Source organism: Microtus oregoni, unplaced genomic scaffold (assembly GCF_018167655.1).
Source record: "Microtus oregoni isolate MIOR12 unplaced genomic scaffold, Mior012 000151F_ref0000176, whole genome shotgun sequence".
Taxonomy (NCBI): Eukaryota; Metazoa; Chordata; class Mammalia; order Rodentia; family Cricetidae; genus Microtus; species Microtus oregoni.
The window spans coordinates 1113765-1120106 of record NW_024544801.1 but is presented as its reverse complement, the minus strand read 5'-3'; positions in this window follow the sequence as shown (position 1 = coordinate 1120106).

The following is a 6342-nucleotide window of genomic DNA, read 5'->3' as shown; positions in this document are numbered from 1 at the left end:
AGTCCTGTTTGCTGGTAGAAATTAGAAAGGAGCTGATAATTTTTTCAGGTTTGTTTCCCACCGCTGAAAATGTGAGAATGGCAAAACCAGTGCAAACCCCAGGGCAACTAGCTAGATGTCTCCAGGCTAGTGCAGGGGTTGATAATAAAGCCAAGTTGATTCCCAGCATCAGCTCAGGAACAAGGGGATAGGGACTGTTTCAAACAGCAGGGATAGCAAGGACCACTTATGAGAGGTCCAAAAAGGAAAAAAAAATCTGAACAATGTAAAGACTATTCTGAGTGGGTTTTAGCTATGGGAAGCAATAAGAGGTGAATGTGAGCCAAAGCTGACTTGGAAAAGGGAACCTTACCATTTGCAGCATTGGAAATTGGTCCAAGTCCAGGGTCCCCAAGTGTCCTCAGCTAGCTCTCCTGCATGCAGGAGGGAATGTGGAGACAACCTGGCTGAATCATACACCAATGTTATGATTTATAAAGACGTGGTGGAAGACCAGTCCCACAAGGCACTGTGGTGGATCACCCAAGGCCTCGGTGGAGCAGTGATGGTCACCTGAGGCATCGACAGGTCCTGTGCCTTCGGCTGCGGGTCACCTGGGTGGGTGGGAAACCATAGTGGGTGAGAGATAGACATATATGCCATGTGGAGGGCGAGTTTGAGTGTAGAGTTTATTAAGTGAGTTATGGAAGAGGATTAATGGGAAGAAATGAGAGAGGCAGAGAGATGGGGGATGTAGGAAGAGGGGGAGAGAGACAGTGGTTACCTCATTAGAAGTGGGATGGAAAAAGAGGAGCACAGGCTGGAGGAGGTAGGAGATCCTCTTGCCTTGGCAGAAGGGGTAGTTGGTAGTGGGTGGGGCTTGTCTGTTAAAGGGTCAGGGTACCCAGGTGACATGACAGGCCACCAGGCCAGCAGATGAATTAAAAGTTGTTAATTCTGATAAGCTCTGAGGGACTACACAATTAGCTGACAAAAACCTGGCCATTTTTCTGTATCAATTACAAGAGACCATGGTTTAGTATATTCAACATGATGTAGCGTCCCTTGCAGGAGCCACCCATTTCATTTCTCAGTCATTGCCCAATAGTAGAAAGAATTTTTTTTTAAAAAGGCTGATTAGGGTCCACCAAATCCCTTGAAAGTTTTAATGCCTGAGAAGTGGCAGCTGAGTCTTCCTGAAAGACAAGGCTGCAACAGAAGGCTGTGCTCAGAGCCCAAGCCTTAGCAGCTGCCTTGAGGCCACCAGGACTCCCAAACATGGACAAGGTAAGCCAACCATGAGACTCCATCCCACCAGAGCTCAGCTTCAGTCAACTCTGCCAGGAGCCTGCTGCAAATGTAGTCTGGATGGACACTGGTCATGATATTTCCCTGAGCCTCAGCCACCAATGAGACCAAGTCCTGTCTGTGGACATCTGGACACTGAAAATCAGAATGCCCCTGTGCTGGCTCATCCTCCATGCCATTCCACAGAGGCCCAGTCTCACAAACACCGGTAGCTGAGACTGTTCAGCCTTCAAACTACTCAGCCTGGCAGAGGACTGATGCAGCCCAGACTTGGTGACTCCCATTGCCCTTCCCAAGCCTAGGCTAACAATGCAGGTACAAGGTAAGTTCATTACTTTTCTTTTGGACACAGGAGATACAGCTCACTCGGGTCCTACAATTCCCTCACCAAATTCTATCATGGGGTGAATAGGACCCTTTCCTTACCACTTAAAACCTTGCCACTTCCTTGCATTCTTGCAGGGCGATTCTTCTCACACTCTTTCTTAGTCATACCTGCTTTCCCTGGACCTCTACTTGGTTGTGACATTCTCAGCCACTTTGGAGCCACACTTGCCTTGAGCCCCACACCCTCTCCTGAGTGCCACTTTCTTCTTCCCTTAATAGCCTCATAAGTTTCTACCCCACTGTCCTGTTCCTACACTTCCTTAGCCAGTGGATCCCCAACTATGGTATATCTCAACCCTTGTGGTTGCTACTCACCACCAGCCAGTCCTAGTCCATCTTAAGGACCCTTCTTCCTTCCCTTCCAGACCCCAGTTTCCTATTTCTGAAACCCACCACAGAGGCCTTAAGCCTATTATCACCCGCCTTCTATCTCAGGGACTTTTCAATTCCTGTCAACTCACCCTGCAACACTCCAATCCTTCCTGTGCATAAGCCTTCTGGTGCTTACCATCTGCTTCAAGACTTCTGCCTCATAAATGAGGCAGTTATTCCAGTTTACCCTCTGGTTAACAACCCTGACAATCTCCTGTCTAATATCCCTCCGGCTCTCTCCCACTTTACTGTTCTGGACCTGAAAGATGCCTTCTTTACTGTCCCTTTACACCCTGACTCATACTTCCTCTTTGCCTTCCCCTGAAAGGACCCTAACACCCAATGCCCCAGACAGCATATGTGGACTATTCTTCCTCAGGATTTTCAGGACAGCCCTCATTTCTTTGGCCAAGCCCTGGCTCTGGATCTTCCTACCTTTGACCCTGGTCTTAGAACACTTCTGCAATAGAATGATGATCTTCTCTGCAATCCCACATTTCCTCTGTCACAACAGGCCACTACTTGGTTCCTGAACTTCCTCCGATCCCTGATATATTGAGTTTCACCAGGTAAGCCTCAGTTATGCTTTCCACAGTGGTGTATTCATCCAAATAAATAAACTCAGCCCAGAGTCTAAGACCCTCTCTCACCTCTGACAGGATCCAGGCCCTGCGGGTTTTACACCTCCTAACCACAGCGGCTCAGATCCTCTCATTTGGGGGCCTGATGGGATTCTGCCATCACTGAATTCCTAACTTTTCCATTACAGTCAAGCCTCTGTACCAGGAAGCCAGAGAGACCCACAGGACATCTCACACACCAGGCCACCATTTATTGCCACTTCTCTCTACTGTGAGATGCCTCTCTAACAGCCCCTGCCCTTGCTCTATCCGACCCCAGGAGAACTTACCACCTTTATACAGGAGAGAGGCCAGGAGTAGCCACCAGAGTCCTAGTTCAACTGGTTGGGCCTTAGAATCAGGTTGTTGTCTTTTTGTCCAAACAGCTGGACCTCACGGCCTGTGGATGGCAGCCATGCTTGAGAGCTCTGGCAGCAGCAACTGAACTCACCTGGGAGGCTCTCAAGATCACCATGTTCAAGCCAATTATGGTATACTCCACTCACCACCTCTTAAACCTTCTAAGTCATTCATCTCCCTCCTTGGGCCCTCATGAGTCCAAGTGTTTAACTTAGTGATTCTAGAAAACCCTCAGATTACCTTGGCCTCCAGTCCTGCCCTAAACTCTGCAACCCTCCTTCCTGTTGCATTCTCCTCTGGTACCTCCTCTAACTTGTGCCCAGAGGCTGTGGAGGCCTTATGCTCATCCTGGTCTGGTCTCCTAGACCAAGCACTCAGAAGCCCCCAGCTCACCCTGTTTATTGATGGAAGTTCTCTTATAGACAAATCAGGAAACCACCTGGTGGCATATGCAGTTGTCACTTCCACTAAAACAGTTGAGTGACCTGCCTGCCAATGGGAACCTCCTCACAAAAGGCAGAATTAATCACCTTGACTAGAGTGCTCCACATAGCCAAGGGTCAATGGGATAATATCTATACTGACTCTAAACATGCCTTTTTAATAGCCCATAACCATTCTCTGCTCTGGAAGGAAAGGGGTTTCCTCACTACCAAGGGTACATCCATAGTTAATGGACCACTTACTTATAGCTAAGCTCTTGGGGGTGCTCCAGCTCCCTGTGGAAGTAGCCATAATTCACTGCCAGGACACCAGTCCTCCAAGGACCCAGGGGCCTTTGGCAATGCTCATGCTGACTCAGTAGCCCCGGGGACTGACCTCTAGCTCCTCTGGAGCAACAGAACATAATTTGATTTTTACTCCCTCCTGTCAACCTTGTTATGAACAAAAAGAGAGGATTGAACTCATGAAAAAAGAGGCCACATAAACAAAGGATGGATGTTTCTAATTAAATAACCATCTCATCCTTCCTCAGGACCAGGCATTGTTTATCATTTTAGACACCCACCAGACCTTACACATAAATCCTAAAGCTTTTTTTTAATTTCTTAAGAGTGCCTCTTTGACCCCACCCATCTCTGAGTTTTCATTTCAAAGGTTCACTCCTATGTATGCCAAGGCCAATTCACAGGGAGTTCTCCATACACATCAGCCTGTGCACCATCAACCAGGCAAGGACTGGCAGGTTGATTTCACTCACATGCCTACTCATGAAATACTCCATCACCTCATTACTCTTGTTGGCACTTTTACAGGATGGGCAGAAGCATTTCCCACCTCCAGGGAGACAGCAGATGTGGTGGTTCAGGTACTCCTGGACCCCATCATTCCTTGGTTTGGCGTTCCACAGATCATCCAAACAGGCAACAGATCAGCCTTCTCTTCCAGGGTTATGGAGATCATGTCAGAAGCACTCAACATTTTCTGGAAGCCCCACATCCCCACAATCCTCAGGAAAGGTGGAGATGGCCAGCAAACTAATTCAGCAACAGCTAATAAAGCTCTCCATTGAGCTCAGGTTGTCCTGGTCCTCCTTTCTTCCCATTTCCCTTACCCTCCTCCAGGCCACCTCACATTCTCCTATAAGCCTATGTACTTTCAAACTCCTTTATACAAGACTCTTCCTCCTCATTCACCACCTACCTACCCAAACTCCTGCACTGGCTGGGTACCTTCCCTACCTCTCCCTTCTGAGGTCCCTTCTCTACTTACATGCTGATAGCTTTCTCCCTGCCCCCATGCCAATGGACCCAACTGCCCATAAGCCTGCCCTGTTCTCCCTTGGCTAGTTCCTAAGTTTCTCACGTCCTAGTGGACAGGACCCTACCTGATCTTCACAACACCCTCAGCTGCGAATTTCCTGGGACATCCATGCTGGTATTAACTCTCCAGGTTCAGGTGAGCACTTATTCAAGATACTTGGTCTGTTCAGCAACTGGGACCACTCTCTAGTTTAACCAGATGTCACAATTGAAAGGCCTATGTGCTCTTTTTCATGGCACATCTGTCTTTGTCAGTACAAGAAGGACAGGTGATAATAATCTGTTCTTCTGGGTTTTTTTTTTCTCCTAGCAATTTGCCTTTTCTCCTTCCTCAAGACACAAATGCCTGAAGTCTCCAGGATAGCAGTTAACTGGATGCCTCTCCTCTCATACCTCCTGTTGAGTGTGAGCTCACCAACTCCTGACTCCCCCTCCACACATCATCCCATGCCTGTGGGAAGCAGCTAGACATGAACCAAGGGTCTGTATACCCAAAGAGGCTGGGATGTTCTGATGGCAGCTTCACCCTCAGCCCCTCCCCCATCTCTCTCCAAACCCAGATGTTGCTCAGAAAGCCTGCCAAATGATAAACCCTCCCCCAGAGATGTTCAAGGCCACTCCCATAGCGTTGTAAAACTGACCCCAGAAAACAGACATGTGGTTTTCTGGTCTATCTTTCCCATCTCCTCTCTGGGTGTGGGGGGTGTCTGGAAAATCCATTTAACCTGAGCTTTTACTAATTTTGTTTGATACAGTCTGATTTGTATTGCTATGTTGGCAATTATTATTAGGGTACAGAAACTTTTCAGTGACAGCACTAATTTGAGTGTAGGAAGTCCTGTCCCAGATGACTAAAATTCAAGGCCTTAGAATTTGTGATAAGGCCAAATCCTTCCATTGCTCCCATGATGTCCAACTGTCTCATTTTGGTCATTATTGACTTAACAAAATGTTGGCCTTTGTAAATGTTTGTGAAATGAAAAGTACCCACACAACTTCATGTTCTTTCTGTCTCTCTAAAAATAGACAAAAGAAACAAAGAAAATAAAAATACCCAAACAAAATGAAACAACCCCCCCACTCATCATTTTGTGATGGTCAGCTACTCTGGGCATGAGGCCTGCTTGGAGAATGGTTGATAAACCTAGTGATACTCCATTGAAGAAAATGGGTTTTCCCTTTCCCAGTAGGAATCAATTGCAAATAGCTTTTTGATTAAGGGCATAACCCATGTCCACTTCACTCTGTGATAGGAACCCATCTGACTTGAACCTGTGTGAGTCTTAATACATGCTGCACAGTCTCTGAGTTCATATGTGCAATTCATTCCAGTTGTGTCTGGAAGACAGTTTCCTTGGAGTCAACTATCACATCTGGATCTTACCATCTCTTTGCTTACTCTTTCACATGGATGCCTGAGCTTTTAGGGGACGGGTTTGATGAAGACCTCCCATTTAGCATTTAGTGAGAAAGAGCCCCCCATTTTATGTTTATTACACTAAAACTGGAAAAGTAGATTTTTTTCTCACTCTTTCTTTTATGCTTTGCTACTT